Below are 17,582 nucleotides of genomic sequence, written 5' to 3'. Positions count from 1 at the left end.
ATGTTAGCAACTAACATTCAGGGATAGGGGTTATTCATGAATATTTTCTTCATAATACTGACTTTTTATTTTCTACTTCTTAGTGGGAACAATCATTACATTTTACATAACCAATACACACATCTCAGTGGAAACAGTCAGAAAACTTGTTTTCTAAGATGCTCTATATATTCTTACATTCTATTATGAATGTTATGACAATAGGTAAATCTCTAATCCAGTGTCCGATAGAATATAGCAATCTGATCTTCTAAGAGTGCTAGAATTAACTCATAAATGTATTTGAAATCAGTTTTTAATGAGAAAAGTCTCATCTCATTACATAACAGCACTATTCAGAGAAGGAGAAAGAAGATTTTTGGTTTTTCCAGGTCAGCCTATTCAATAAAGATGGAGATTTCCCATCATTCTTTCTGTTACCAATTGTAGTTCTGACCACCATGAAGGAAACTGTGTTGACTGTCAGTAACACATTGTGCTTCCCCAATCCTGGGCACTAAATTAAAAAAAAAAAACTCAAATTGCAGATTATTTATGCTCCAGACAATGTGTTTCAGTTTATTATCTTGAATTGTTTTTCAAACTTACCTGCAGATTAACAACCATAATGTTTAAACTCCACAGTGATACTAGGATATTACAATTCTCATTTCTTTTCATTAACTAACTTAAATGGTGAAGAGAGAGAAGGAGGAAAAAATAATAAAGGAGAGAGCAAAATATATGACCAATCTTACTGCAAGGGAGACTGGGAAATGTAGTGTTCCTATTCAAGGAAGAAGGAACAAGTGAATGTATCATCTTTTCTCTGCCACAGACACTTAGGTGAAGAGAGAAGTCATGTCTCCTGAGACCTAGAGGAAGACTTTGGTGAATAAGTTGTCTGTAATTTAGTCTAGTTTGAGAGAATACTTTGTATGTACTGAGAGATTTCTAAACAATTGAGTTATCACAAAAAAAAAAAACAGGTTTCATAAACTATAGAATACTGTTCTTCCTTTGGATGCCAACACTTTAGACTATCTGTACTAGTGTTTAGGAATTTCTAACCCATGGGGCATGGCTAGGCATTGGACCTAATGCAATTACTAGACTTGGACTTTCTTTCTATTCACATTCAAGTTTTTCTCTACTAGAAGAAACATGCTGGGCTTGGCAAAGACTTCGACAAAGTTAATAGGACTTGTCAGTTTCTCATTTGTAAGCTGAGTCAAAAAGAGCAAAAAGCTGTAAATGTAAAATAAGGTCAGAAGCACAAAGATGAGAAATTAGATTCCCTAACCAGATTACAGATTCACAGGAGGGCAGGGTTAGGAGGTTAAGGGAAAATGATGACAGTCCTGGTTCCAGGGCCCTACCATAGTGTGAGGAGCTACAGATGGTGCCCCTGAACCCCTGCACAGAAGGGTCATTTGCCCAGGATAACAGGTCAGCCCGCCTTCCAGTAAAGGATGATATTCCTAAAACCCTTAGCTTGGAAACTTGCATTTGACTCAAACCCCAGACCTAATCACAACAGACCTAATCATTTGTTCTTTGCACTTTCTCAGATAGTTGATATTCATTGTGATTTTTCACTTCTAACAGCCCCTTCAAAAAAAAAAAAAAAACCTGAAAGTTTTTATTTTCCTTTCTCTTTCTTAACAGCAGAAATACACATAGAATTTGAGTGCAGTGTCAGGCTGCCCTAACATCCAGATGGCAACACTCAGTGGCTCCCAGGATTGTCACCTCACTCCTCAAATGAATATTAAACATGGAGCATCTTTCTTCCCAGAGTAGGACTGACGATTCATGCATCATTATTTATTTTAAACATTACAGGATCAATTGAATCCTATAGCCAAACTTATGGAGCATATAATTTTCATTTCATATTGGTCTTTTATTATTAATGGATGTTTTTGCTGGCTGACCTCGGAATCTCTTTTGCACAATTGCAGTATCCGTGTATATCTTGGTCTTATAAATAATATTTTAAAATAATAAATATTGCACCATTTTGTGTGTGTCTGAGGCTTACTGGTTGGGGCAGAGAAGCATCTCTAACCTGATGAGACAGTTTCAATGGGATCTCTTTTCTAACATTATCCAGAGTGGTTGGGCTTAAAATCACAGGATGTGCAGGCATCTGTTGTTAGATTTGTGGGTATATATATATTAATTTAGAAATGTAAGTTTTGAATTGGGGGAACTGAGCTTTGGGGAAATTAGAATGATTTAGAATACAGTTATACATCTCCTCCATATTTGTCATTTTAGGAGCTTTGATTTGTGTATGCCTACTTCAGGAGTTGGAAGATACAATTCCCAGTCAAGAACACAATTGTGACAATTTAATAAAGGAAAAATATGCCCAAAAAGTGCTTGAGCAAACCCTTTGATTTCCCTGTTTTACCTTCTTTAGGTCATGCCATTTCCCTCCTCTCTCCCAGCACAGAGAGTCCACACCCTTCCAAGATTAGATGCCTCACTATGTGACTGCTCAGGAGTAACCCTGCCAGCAAAATTACTTTTCAGGGTTAACATTGTCCTAAGGCTCCCTTCGTGCTGGGGTCCTGCTTGATAGCTCTCTATTGACCTGGTTATGGCCCTACACTGAGTTCTAGATTGTACCCCTGATCAGCAATGTCTACATAACAGGAGAAATCAATACTCTTTTGGAGGTGGACATGTCAAGCCAGCCTAACTTAAGTAAGTCTGTTCACTTTGTCCTAATTCATTTTATTAATACATTTATTCATAAGTATAGCCATCAGAGTGAATTCCAGGACTCCCTACAAATAAAAAAGTCCACTGATGCTCAAGTCCCTCCTATAAAATGCCATAGTACTTACAAATAACCTGTACACATGCTCCCATATACTCCAAATTATCTTTAGATTACTTATTAAACATAAATGCTATATAAATGGTTGTTATACTATATTATTTAGAGAACAATGTCAAGAATAAAATCTGTGTATGTTCAATACCAGTAGAATGATTTTTAAATGTTTTTGATCCACCGTTGGTTGAATTCACAGGCGCAGAGTCAGCAGGTACAGAGGGCTGACTGTAGATTCAGAGTCATGATACAGAAAAGTTAGGGAATGAGGAACGTATGTTTAATATCTTTTTCCATTCTATTGTGAGTATTTGCAATAACAACATGTTTTTAGCAGTTCAATTATTTTAGCTGGGAATTGAGAACAAAATATTTACATAATTTAAATATATATGAGGTCATTTAACATATAAGAAAAATGGGACATTGTATTCCATGTATACACAACATGTCAAAATACATTCTATTGTCATGTATAACTAAAAAGAACAAAGAAAAAAGGTTATAATTCCTTTAAGTAAAGAGAGTACTCTGACAATAAACTATAATGCAAAAGCAAATTCTCCACTTTAATTAATAGCAAACATCTAGTTCTAGAATGATTTTTTTCCCTAAACATTACCTTTCACTATGGAGAGCAGAAGTAGCCCCATTCCACAGTTAGAAATATGGAGACATAAAGCATTCAAGGAACTCATCCAATATAACAAAAGAGCAAGACAAAAGCTAATGGCTCACAGCTGTAGGATATTTTTCAAAGAAGAAGCACAAATCATGTTATCTTTGATGTAACATGTGTAGAACTAACACAAATGTTTGCCTTTGAGAATTACAATAGTCAGAGGGAAAAGAAATCTTTTTCATCTTTTTTATTTTAAAATTCCAATGTGTATGTAGTCATTTCTCCAAGGCAGGCCAAGGTATTTTTTTTATGAATAACAAATTTGACTAAGTAAATTATGCAATACATTAAATTAAAGTTTCTTCCTAATAAATCTTAAAAATTTCTTCCTCTTTCATCATTTTTTTACGAGAGAAAAACACATGCATAATGACAATGGCCAGGACTAGGGTTTTCTTCTTTCTTCTCATAACCTGTGGCTTGGAGCGTTTTTGAACTGTGAGAAGACACAGCAGTTCTTACCCAGTGTGTTCTACTTACTGTGTGTGAGGCACAAAGTTCTCTGCTCCCAGGTGCTTAGACCAGAGGTCGTAGACAAGTACGCAGTCAGGAGTGGATATGGATGGTCACAGTAGCACATGGGAAACCATTAAATTTGGTCTTGGCAACAAGAATATGATTTGTGGAAGAGATAAGAGCCAAAATCATTCCTAAAATATGTGTAGAAATTAGCTTTGTGAAAAGAGTATTCTGGAAAGATAAAGAGGGTGTGAGAAGATCTGGTGCTGAAAAAGTTTGCAGCATATTAGAAGAACTTGAAGAAATCTAAGGTTAAAGGAGTAGTCGAGAGTAGGGTTAACTTACTTATTAGAATCTTCCTTTGGGACTTTATGAATACATCATATTTATTGGCACTCAGTAGGGTGCTAAACTGAATAGACAAGACTAGATCTAACAGCATCTAACTAGATACTAACATATTGTACAACCTGTGGACAAATACAAAAGACTTGGGTCTTCCTCTTAATGATAAGTTCTCTCTGAGCTGTTCTTACAATTGCAAACTGGGTTCCAACCCAAGTACTCTTAGACTGGCAGTAAATTGGAACAACTCATTTATTTCATTCATGTCTCACCCCAACCTTATTCTTTTAGACTTTAAAGGAATTTTCCCCAAGGAGCTGAACTTTATCTTCTGTGTGTATGATTTCTATCTCATCTGGTTAGTTTTTCAAAATATATTTATTGCAATTGTTTTTGTGATTTTGGAAGGACTATATATTCATTTTAGGAAACTTGGATTATATAGGAAAGCTAATAAGAGAAAATAAAATCATTGACAATACTACCATTAGTGATAACCATTGTCAATTTTAACTTGTACAAAATATTCATGATGTTATATTTAAGCTTTTCTGTGGAAATATTCCATTATAAATATGTAAATAATTTGGGCAAATTCTTACTGTTTGTATGTAGACATCTACATATATATTCTGTTCATTTTAAAATTAATTTTAATTACATAGTTTTTAACAAACTTTTAGTTTATAAGATTTTATAGAACTCTATCTAATGTGTCACTTTTAGCCCTGTTATAAGCCTGTTGTATCTCAAAAAGCTTGGGGCTCATGCAGTCATCCCTCTATTCATTATTCTTAAAACACCCTGTGACATGACGTAGGTGGAAAGGATTATCATCCCTATATTGCAGATGGGGCTTCCAAAGTAGACAGCAGTTGCATAACTGAGGCAAGGCTAGAAATAGAACTGGGGTTATTTTGAAAGTAGGTAGAATAAAACTTATGGGCAAAATTAAGTATTGATGATTTGTATCTCTGTTCAAAGCCTGACTCTTTGAAATGTTAATACATGAAACACATTAGTCCTCTATTATTTTTCCATGAATTAAGAACCAAATCTGACCCTGGGGAGTGCACATGGATATCCATCGATGGTTAAGCCAATTGCCTGTGGGAAGTTGCTGCCAGAATTGTTCCTGAAAGCCAAAACACAAAATTAGAGCTACAAGGGATTCCAAAAGTTTACATCAAAGGTGGATGTTGAAGCTAAGACATACACATGTGTGTGTGTGCCTGCACATGTGTGTGCCAACAGACACACTCACATAATGTGAAGACCAAAACCAGCACCAGAGCCAATTTCACTGTATTGTGTATCTTTTCTTGGGCACAATTTTGCTAGAAGCTGGTAAGATTTTTTTTTCCTGAGTCAAGACTGCAAAATCAAGCCTGCTGGGAGTCAGCAAACCACTATAGACGTCATCAGATTTCTCCTGCTTCAGGATATATACACTGATCACTGCAGGGGTCGGGAGAGAATTTTATTTTTGCTTGCACAGGCTACACAATTGTCAGCGGATATAACCCTTGCTTTCCTTTGAAGTGTGAGCTATCAAAAACTAAATAAACCAGATGGAGCTGTTTTCTGATTCAAGGTGACAGAGCAGACCAATGCCCGAGTGATATTTCTTTTTCAAGATGGAAATAGAATTATAAATTTCCTGCATCTAATTTGCACCTTCCTTTGTAAAGGTGAAGCCCAAAAAGAAATGTTTCTCAAGTGCCTATTCCTCCAGAGAATAAATCAGAGCTTTGAAAATAAGAGAAAGGTAGGAAGATTGATCACACAATACATGAAGTTAAGAGAAAGAGGGGGAAATTGTCAGCTGTGGAAGAAAAGTCCAAAGTATTCAGATAACCCCTATTCTCCTTGTGACCAGATAAATATACATTCTTGATTCCCGGATTCTTTCCATTCTTGGTGCAATACTTGAAAAAATTTTTGACCAGGTTTTTGGCATTTTCATCTTTTCTGGGAATACTTCTAAATGACCTAGGGGAAATTTTCTAAACCAAAGAACAGTTTTGGCAGCAAAAACAAGCCTCAGTGTGTATTATGATTGAAACAAAGTAATTTAGCCTTTAACTCGTGCAGTGATCTATGAGAACCTCTACATGAAGCAGAATGAGATGAATTTAGTATCTCTATTTTTAAATTTAGTATCTCTATTTTAAATTTAGTATTTCAATTTTAACTCCATTATTTTAATTCCATAAAAGAAAACATGATTTATATTTTTCTAATAAACAAGAAAAAATTAACTAGATTATTAACATCTCAATCATCATAAATTTGTTCTCTTCATCTTGCTGCTTTTTCTGATATGCAGAAAAATACAGAACAATCTATCTGGGCCTTTATTTTTTTCTTCTATACAATGAGGAAAATAGACTCTATTACTGAGGGTTCTGAGAGGATTAGATGATACAACATTGGTAAAATGTCTAACCCATCATCTATACATGGTAGGTTCTTTCTGATTATTTCCCTTTGGCCTTCTTGTTATTTTCTACAGTATTTGAAAAAATGTGTGAGCTTACACATTTTTCAAATACTGTAGAAATGAGTAGACTCATTACAATAAGGACACAGAGGCAAAAACTGCCATTTATGAGCACTAAATATGTACCTGGCACATAATAAGTGTTTGATAAATAGTAGGTGTCATTGTACCACACCCTTCACTTCATCCTCATGATAACTCTGGGGAGTGTTTACTTTCATCTCATTTTCCAGTTGATTAAATAAGGAATAAGAGGTGAGGTAACCTGCCCAATGTCAGACAGCAGGACGATGCCAAAACCAGAATTGCAACAGACTCACTTCAGAGATCCTGGCCTGGCCACTGCCTTGTGCTATACCTCTACCAACAGACTCATTTCAGAGCTCCTGGCCTGGCCACTGCCTTGTGCTATACCTCTACCAACAGACTCATTTCAGAGCTCCTGGCCTGGCCACTTCCTTGTGCTATACCTCTACCCAAGTTTAGGCAGAGCTTTGTGGGGGTTCAATCTCTGGAACAGAACAGAGAGCCAGAAGTAAGCTAAAAGGACGTCTAAAGGGGCTGGGGGACAAAGTAACTCCAGTCCTCACCTGTGTATTCTGAGAGAAACTCTTCTAGATATAGCTAGTATGATTTCTAAATTAGATCTAGTAGCTGAGAAACAGCTAACACGAAGCCTACTTATTTACAAGAACAAGGCACTTCAAAGATATTGTTAACCAACCGGCTGTCTACTTACACAGACTCCACAAGATTCAAAGCAATCCAGTTGAAGGTAGGAACTGGTTGCTACAACTTATTGCCTTGAAAACAGTAAAAGTGACCTGAAAACTTGCCAAATGCTGGCATCAGACTGAAAATCATAGCAGCCTGGGGCCACTTAGCATAGGAGCAAATAGTATGAAACATACAGAAGAGTCCCTGAGCATAGATTTTTGCCAATGTCTTGGCTGGTTATTGAAACAGAAGTGTTTTACACATTTCACATACAAAACTAATTTCACTCAAATATTCTTTTTTCAGGTTCAGTGTCTTAAATAGGAAATACCGGTGGGAAAAAAATCACTAGTAAAATCACCTTATGATAAAACTAAGTTCTTTACCTTTAACTTAAGTACATAAATGTTAACCTTTGGATTTGGTGGGCTTTTTTCTATCTTATGTAACCTTTTGAATTGGGTGATCAAAGTTATACCAAAGAAAGGTGCTGCATACAATTAAGTACCCAAATATCTCTGGTTATATGGGAAATGTACTCTTGCTTAGCTTCAGAAGGAGTCAGCAACTTTACATTTCACCATTAAAATTTTAACCTACCTGTAGTCAAGAAGAACATTAACACATTTTCTGGAAACACACAAACACACATACTCCTAGGTATTCTTACCTCAAGCACCGTTGGCCAAATGTGTTCTATCTATCTCAACATTACAAACATTAGTTTCATGGCCCTAGGAAATCAGAGACTACGATGGCAGTGAATAAGATAGCTCAGGGAAAATTTCAATAGTATTAAATAGTAATTTGGGCTTTTAAAAGTCATAGTTTTTTTCCTGACTTTTATGTCTAGCTTTTCATGCAACATGGAACAAATCATTTAAATCTCATTTCAGTATGATTGACAGGGCAGAATAATGAAACAGAATGTATTCAGTCCCAGGCTGCAGGTTACTGAATTCAATATAAATCAGGAGATACCTCCCCACCCGTGCTCAGAGACCTGTCTGGCCTTGGGCAGCCTATAAATGAGAGCCAGACAAAATTTAACTTGAAAGACAAACTGATTTTCCTTTTTGATTTGACTTTTCCTGAGGGCCCCGGGGGTTAAGATATCCTTCCCCTGGGTGATCTTGGCTAAAAATATAAATATCATCCACTTGTTTTAACACCTGGACATTATGATTAACCTGACTAGAAATGAGATCAACTCTTCAACATTGCAAACTATCTTAAACCTAGTGCAGTCAAGAAAAAGAAGGCTAACATTCAGCCTGTGTCAGAGCCATCATGACATTCGAGAAGTCTAAGGAGAATCTTGGAACGATCTGAACAATTAAAATAACATGGTGCCTTCTCACCACAAGCAATTCAAATAAAAAAAAATATGAACTTGGCCATTTTGTGAAGAGACAAATTCTGAGCGGTTGCAGCCATGGTGAGCTTCTTCACATAGAATCTGAGTGTAGGAGATTCAGAATCGAATCTCTTCTCCCTCCGAACTCCTGGTTACAAATCACTTGAAATATATAAGTTAGTGGAACTTTGTTTGAGTGAGACTTTTTTGATCTTCAGCTACATTCTTTTCACCTTTATGAGGAACCGTATCAAACACGATGCTAGCAATGTTACCAACAAGACAGATCCATGCTCCATGAACTCCCGTGTATTCACTGGGAATCTCAACACTCTGGTGATCAAGAAGTCTGATGTGGAAGCAAACTTCTCCAAGTATGGCAAAATTGTGGGTTGTTGCATCCATCAGGGCTTTGCCTTTGTCCAGTATGTTAATGAGAGAAATGACCGGGCTGCTGTAGCACGAGAGGATGGCAGAATGATTGCTGGCCACGTTTTAGATATCAATCTGGCTGCAGAGCCCAAAGTGAACAGAGGAAAAGCAGGTGTGAACCAATCTGCAGTGGAGATGTACAGGTCAGTATCAGAACATCCTTCTCTGTGCCCTCTACTCAGCTCCTCTTCTGACTTGGACTATGACTTTCAATGTGATCATTACGACAGGATGTACAGTTACCTAGCACGAGTTCCTCCTCCTCCTCCTCCTATGGCTAAGGCTGTAGTGCCCTCTAAACGCCAGCATGGATCAGGAACACCTCCAGAAGGGGCAAAAGTGGCTTCAATTCTTAGAGTGGACAACGGAGATCCTCTTCCAAGTCTGGAAAGTTGAAAGGAGATAACCTTCAGGCCATTAAGAAGGAGCTGATCCAACTATCTTCTGGAAAACCTGGAAAAAAATTGAAAAGGAGCAGAGCAAACAAGCAGTAGAGATGAAGAATGATAAGTCAGAGGAGGAGCAGAGCAGCAGGTCCCTGAAGAAAGATGAAATTAATGTGAAGACGGAGTCTGAGTGGGGTGCAGATGACTCTGCTGAGGAAGAGGACCTACTGGATGATGATGATAATGAAGACAGAGGGGATGACCAGCTGGCGTTGATCAAGGATCATGAAAAAGAGGCAGAGGAAGGAGAGAATGACAGAGACAGTGCCGATGGTGATGATGACTTTTTTTTTTTTAAAGAGAGAGAGAGAATTTTTTTTTTTAATATTTGTCTTTCAGTTTTCGGTGGACACAACATCCTTATTTTATTTTTATGTGATGCTGAGGATCGAACCCGGCGCCCCAGGCATGCCAGGCGATCGAGTTACGGCTTGAGCCACATCCCCAGCCCTGGTGATGATGACTCTTAAGCCCATAGTGGGGTTTAGAAATCTTATCCCATTATTCTTTACCTAGGTGCTTGCCTAATATCAAATTTTCACCAGACCCTCTCCCCTAGTATCTTCAGCACATGCTCACTGTTCTATCTTCATCCTTCCCTTGTTCATTAATTCCTGTTGCCTTGTGCCTAATACAGGGCAATTTTCACTTCCTTTGATGCTCCTGGTCGTTTTGTTAAGTCTTACCCTGTAATTTTTGCTTTGATTTTTGTTACCTCTTTATGATTTAACAATAAAAATGATGTATGGTTTTTAATCCCAAAAAAATATGAACTCATAAATCACCATAAAGAAGTCTCACAAGGTTCCAATGTTTCTTAAGATATTTAATTGAAGATATATATCTCAAAAGCCAAATTCTTACTTAAAAAATTTTTGGTGATACTGCATCATTAATCCTCTGAATATGGGCTTGACCTATGGGTTCACTTTTTTCTGACCCAGCATCCCTAACTCCTGGCAGTGTGTTCCTGTCTTTCTTTCTCCCCACCTCTCAAAGCCATCCACCCAGCTCAGTCTCCACTTTCATAAAACACAATTTCTGCTTTTATCCAATTCAAAGGAATCAATAGGTACACAAATAAGTGGATTCTTTAAAATACAATCCTAAAAGTAAACACTATAGGAATGCACAGCACTTTATTAAAACTGACCTGCTTCTGAGGTTAATAGATGATTTTGCTTGGAATAAATGGTTCAACAAGTAAAGTGATTAAAGGAAAGGACATTTAACTAATTCTCTTCTGGTAAATTACAGGGTGCTTTGTAAGAATTCCATTGTTTCAAATAAGTATGAAATTAATTCCCTGAAAAACTTATTTTTAATTTTACAAATAGTTAGAATAAGTAATAAAGGAATTGAATGGTTGAAAACTTAGTAGTTCAACTAAGAAGTGAAGAAGAGAAAGAAAAGACATAGCCACCAAGTTGATGATATGTTAGAGTTGACCCTGTGATATTCAGGCACCACCAAATATGGTTTTTACCATTTTGTCCCCCAGTGTGCTTCATGTTTGATATATTTTGTCTATGAGACAGAATTAATTTGGAAATAATTGTCTGGGTGTTCCTTTTTCTTTTTTATTAACCACAATTAATTGGAGTTTCTGTTCAACAAAGAGTAACAATATTATTTCAATGAGTTGTAAAATCACCCTCTTCAATGCATCATTTCCTATTATTGTGCTATGACCAGGCACTGGGGTCTCTCACCTGATTTCTTGAGCTTTTATGAAGGTATTTTTGCATGTGGATAGCTGTTCAAATTGATGTTTCTACAGTGGAAGGAAAAATGATTTCTGGAGAGTCCTGTTCTACTCTCTTGCTTCACCATCTAGCTGAGTTGATAGAATTAAAGTTCAAACAAAGAATTGAACATTTTTGATGACCTACATAATCTTATCACAGCTAAATATTTTACTTAGACACATGCAAGCATATACATATTTATGTTTTAAATACTTGTAGATGAACAAATTAAACCACCTAATATGTTGAAATATATAGTAATATAACCTTTAAATATATTGCAGGAAGATTCTCCCAGGCCTTGATTCCTTATCATTCCATGTCTCTAAGGCAGGAGACTACTGATCAAAAGCAAACCACTCTTCACATAGCAAACTGCTGAGTCCCAGGGTTATTGTTGCCTTGCTTAAGAACAGGGCCTCTAAAGGCTGAAAAAAAAAATTACTTTTAGTCCATTTCACACTTCTGCAACCAACCCCATCTGCTCACTACGATCTCTAAGTAAGCACCCATACTAAGAGGAAGGGAGTTATAAGAAAACTGTTCCTATCCAATGACTTTCAGGTCACCTCTTGTCTCTACAGTCCCTGACAATTCCAGGCATAAGTAGTTAGTGCAGCTTTCTTTATATGTCCTATTTCACCGCATTTATCTCCATTTACCACATTTTATCAACACTATGATTTTTAACCCGCTTCCCCTTTAGAAATAGTTTCTAAGAGTAGAGGTATAGCTCTTTCCCATTCTGTATCCTTCATGCTTCATGCCTAATTCTCTAAGAGTTGATTTGGAGTTGGTGAGTCCGGACTGAACTAGCTTGATGTTTATTTGCTTTTATTTAAAAACCTCCCAAATAATTATATAAGGACTGACTTTTCCTCTATACTCCATACTCACACTCCCTACCTGATATCTACTTGGTATCTAAAAGTCATCCCAAACTTACATTATCCAACCAACTCCTTGATTAAATATATCTGAATAAATTTGTTACCATCCCCACAAATAACATTAGACCCTAGCTAGCAGCTCTCTTTTCTTCACCCACCAATGGATACCATGTAGAAACCCCACCTCCAGAATATTTTCTGAAACTGTTTATTTTTCCATTGGTTTCACTGCTACTGCTCTAACCAAGCCGTCATTCTTTCTTGAATTTTATTAGCCTCTTGGTTAATTTCTGTTTCAACTCTTGCTCATATACAATCCCTTCTCCACAAAGCTACCAGTGTGGTCTCGTGAAAACTATATTAAATCATGTCACTCTTCTTCTGAAACCTTCTAATGGCTTGTCATCACACTGGAAGGACATCCAAAAACATTTTCTAGTCTCCACAGCCCCACATTGTCTGGACTGAAATCTCATTTCATGCCACCCTCTCCTTTGCTTATGGAGTCCCTGTCACTCTGCCCATCTTCATCTTTCAGAATAGCAACCTAGTTCATTCATTAGAGTCTTTCCCACTCTTTCATCTTACTCTGAGCCAGGGGAGTCTGAAAGCTTTCCCCCCCACCCACCCCAACTAGCTACTTCTTAGTGCAGTTCCATGCTGGCCAAGTTTCCATCAGGTCACTCCTTTCTGAGACTCTTGCTTGTTCCTCAGATCATGGGTTTATTTTTTGGATTCATGTGAGGCCATTCAAGGTACATGGTCATTCATGCAGTGAACAGGCATCTGCTATACCTGATGAATAACCTGCTCTGGTTGGCAGTTAAACTAGTAACATCACACTTGGCTCAGACTCTTCTCTTAGTGCAAAAGATCCAAGACATTGTCCACAAAGCAGGACACTGCCACTTTGACAAGCTCAGGGACTTCCTAGGACCCCCTAAACTGGAATCTTACCTTTGAGACCTGGCAGAGTCCTAGGAGCCCTGGGATCAATCCTATCTGAATCCTGGATGTAATAGAGACCACCAGATCTCCTGATTGTCCCCCAGTCCACACCCACACTAACCTCCCCAACACTCTTTCTCCACTCTTCATCAGAAGGGCTGAGAAATGACAGTTCAGAAAAAAAGCCAGCGATTATGATCTCTTCCATAACAGTAACACTGGCTTCCTCTGCCCCTTGGACAGAGCACCTTTCTTTTTCAATCCTTCTCCTAACAAAAAAAGACAATTATTTCTTGCTTTTCTTTGACACTGTCAGCTTCTACAATTTCTCCCAGTGCCCAAGTCAACTAACACTCTTAAAGGAAACTTCTGAGTTCTCTCATTATAGGAGTCATTCCATGGCCACCCCCTGAGGGGGGGAAAAAAAAGGCTTTCTGGAGTTGCGTTACTTTTTTCAGGCCACAAACACATCATTTAGAAAATTGCTACTTTAATGCCCTAAATAATGTTCTTAAGGCCTGAAAAGGTAAGGAGTTTCCAAAGTGCTTTGTTTACTAGCCAGGACCCGGCTTCTTGCAATGTCCTTAAGAGGCCAGCTTATAGATGACAATGCCTCACCAAGAAAGCCCTTGATAATTCACTAACTGCATCCTTGGAAGGAGAGCTAGGAAAAAAAAATAGCATTTCTAAACCATGTTGTTATAGCATGTTATAATGGATTTACAGAGTTTTAGGGAGAAACTAAATCAATTTTCACAGTTGTTGGCTATTTAGATCACACTATAGAAATGAAAATAATAATTTTCAGGCTATAGTTTGTAAAAATGGATCTGGAGGGCCTTCCAGATGACCTGTAACACGTGATAAGAGTTAGAACATGAAAGATGGATGTCATGGCACACACCTGTAATCCCAGTGGCTCGGGAGGCTGAGACAGGAGAATCGTGAGTTCAAAGCCAGCCTCAACAATGGCAAGGGGCTAAGCAACCTTGTCTCTAATAAAATACAAAACGGGGCTGGGGATGTGGCTCAGTGGTTGAGTGCCCCTGAGTTCAATCCTAGTTCCAATAAATAAATAAATAGTTAGAATATGAGGTAAAGAGACAGCAGTAGACCAATATGGAGGTCAAGGGGCCAGCAGCCTATCTCCTCCCTGTCTTGGGGTAAACTTCCAGATCATTGTTAGTGGAAATCTGTACTCTTCTTTTCTCTTTATTTTCTTTTAATCTTTATCTTGTCTTTCGTTTAGCTCCTTGACCACTTTGTACCAAACATACGCTATTTTTTCTTACATTCATCTCTCCTATCTTTTTCCTTTCATATATCACCTTCATCCCACACCTGCTGGCTCTACTAGTGGCATATAGGGCTAAAGGGGTCATTGATACCAACTCCATAGAGAAGAGAACAGGTAACTTGAAAGAGACCATAATAGCTGGATTTTATTGAATACCTACTTAGTGCCTGGCCTTGTCCTGTGTACTTCCCACTTGTGCTCTCATTTAATCCTCTTAATTGCCCCCAAAACTCTTTTATTCAATCCCCTTTTTCTATTGGAGAGTAAAAGCAGTCTTGTTTTGGTACATTTTCTTTTGTTTCTGAATTCTTTCCCCAAAAGCCCCCAAGAAATGCCAGCTTGAAGAAAATAGGTGGAAGTGGCATGTTTGACCAAGAGGTTAGAAATAAGAATGATGAACCAAAGGGGTAAAACCCCAAGTATATTTCCATACCAATCTCTTTTATTTGCACGTTGTGCTCTTGGGGGAAAACGTGACTTTACCAACCATGTTAATGGGGAAAAGTTCTAACCCTTCAATAATTTCAAGAAAACCAAAGTATGGTTTAGGTCAAAAGGAGTTCTGGATTTTGCAACACCAAGTAACCCTTCTGAGGTTTCCCAAAAATGCTGTGGCTATCCCACACAGAGCTCTCTGTGCTAATTCAGCATACACTGTAATCTAGACTACTTTAGGGGGTGCTGTAAGGAAGATATCAAAGAAACAAATACCTGCACTCATAAAATCTAATATCATAAAGATGAAATACAGAATTTACAGAAAATAAACAAATGCTAAATAAAAGAAAGCATAAATTGTGTTTAGTATGTGTAGAGGGACAAATGGAATAATTAGGCTTAATTAGATTGAGTTAGGTGAACATTTAGAGCATTTACTATTAACTCAAGTAATAAATGAGTTTATTAGTAAATTATTATTGGGGACAGGAAGGAAGAATACAAAAAAGTTGTTAAAGCTTTTGAATGTCAGATCTATTTGCCCCAGGATTTATTTTTTTCCTTCCATTAGGCATATCACTTAAAGATTCAAGCCCTTCGATCATTCTGCAACACCTTTAAAAGGAAGGAATATCATAAAAGTGATGGTGACTTTATAGACTTATACTTACCTACTAAAAATGTTTGTAAATATAAGTTCCTTAGTAATCAGATTTACCCTGTAAAACCAAAGAAAGTAAAACCAAAGAAAGGAACTGAGGCAGCAAACACATCTGTTCCACTGGACACATGACTGTCCTCAGCTTTGTCTATGCATCTTCTACCCCAGGACAGACATCAGCTGGGGGCCGGATCCAAATTCCCCACAAGTAATGTTGTCCAGGCAAAAAGTGACCCAAGTCATTTCCTTAACACTTGGAAACATTTAAGGCTCTTTTTCTTTCCATTTCTGGTCAAGCTGTTTAGAAAACACAGATGCAGCTGGCACTGAGATATTATAAGCTGCCTTACTCAATAGCTCCAAAAGGAAAATATCTGTTCTATATCTTGGGAAAGTCTGTGGATGCCATTCACCAATTCCACGTCATCATTCTTTGGTTCTTCAGACCCCAGGAATTAAGGTCAGAGGCAGCAAAGTTGCTGCTGCAATTTTATTTACATAACATAAAAACAACTCTGATGGTCTTCCATCACTAACCCCAGTAGTTACAGTGTGCAGCAATGGCAATCACAGCGATGGTATGGGTCAATCAAGTTTGTTTCTCCTAAGGAATAAAGTCATAGATAATGTAGGGTTTGATTTGAAGAAACCACTCCATTACTGAAAGGAGACCAGATACATTCATTTAATTTTTTTAAATGTCCATGCATAACATATTATTCCTCTTTGGTCATGCTGAGAGAGGAAGACTTTCTTCAGCACTTTCTTTGATGAGGGCTCTGGCAAGGTTCTGAAGTCCACCCTGATGGTAACATTCATGACCATAGTGACAATGAAGGTGTGATTTTGACTTGAGGAACACAAGGTAATCCTGCCATGAAGAATAGCTATGTTAGCTTTGCGATGCTGTGACCAGAATACCCATTGAGAACAACTCTAAGAAGTAAAGGTTTGTTTTGGCTCATTGTTCCAGAGGTTTAGTCTCTAGTCAGGCACGTCCATTATTCTGGGCTCAAGGTGAGGCAGAACATCATGGTGGAAGGGTGTGATGGAAAGCAATGCTCAGCTCATGGTGGCCAGGAAGCAAAAAAGAGGGAGAAAAGGCTGTAGGGCCAAAGGGAGGTGAACCTTTCCAGGTCACACCCCCAGTGACTCACATCCTCCAGCTACATCCCACCTGCCTGCAGTTACTACACAGTCAGTCCATTCAAACCAGGGGGTATTGTTTAGGTTACATCTCACACAATTCAGTGATCTCACCTCTGAGCATTCCTGTATTAACACAGGAGCTTTAAGGGACACCTCATATCCAAGCCACAACAGCTATAGAAAAAGATGCTGGGGTGTCACCATTATTCTTTCTTTTATAGCCCATCTCACTTTTTAGTTTAATGATACAACCAGATACAGTTAAGCTATAAATTAAGCATGGTTCCTATTGTTTTATACACTACTACAACCACCCACAGTATAGCATAGTATTAAAAGGTTATTATCAACCTTGGAAGCTTCATAGTATCTGAATCTCCCGCAAGTTACTTTTATGTTGTGTCTACCTCTTTCAAATTCTTGGAAGGATTAAATGAGAAATTTTGTATTTTTTGAAAAGCTTAGCACTGTGTTTGGTAAATAAGCATACAGAGGTAGTGTCTGCACTCAGGTCTGTGGGAACCCAAAGCTTTGCTGCCAGATCATGCTTTACTATTGACAAAATTAGAAAACAATATATGCTACCAACCAAATACTTGTGTCCCCCCCAAAATTCATATGTTTAAACCTTAATCCAATGCAATGGTACTGGAGAGGGGGCCTTCGAGAAGTAATTAGCACCC

At 37.8% G+C, this 17,582-nt stretch overlaps 1 protein-coding gene and 1 pseudogene across 1 annotated transcript in view; both read left to right on the top strand.

Annotated features, from left to right (window-relative positions):
• Pde7b (phosphodiesterase 7B) overlaps nucleotides 1-17,582 on the top strand; it is a 310,553-nt gene that overhangs the window by 143,047 nt on the left and 149,924 nt on the right. The gene's annotated exons all lie outside the window — the stretch shown is intronic.
• On the top strand, nucleotides 7,753-10,448 carry LOC144366025 (heterogeneous nuclear ribonucleoproteins C1/C2 pseudogene; annotated as a pseudogene).

This window comes from Ictidomys tridecemlineatus, chromosome 8, assembly GCF_052094955.1.
Source record: "Ictidomys tridecemlineatus isolate mIctTri1 chromosome 8, mIctTri1.hap1, whole genome shotgun sequence".
In the NCBI taxonomy this organism is placed as follows: Eukaryota; Metazoa; Chordata; class Mammalia; order Rodentia; family Sciuridae; genus Ictidomys; species Ictidomys tridecemlineatus.
This window is presented reverse-complemented; position numbering and strand designations above follow the sequence as displayed.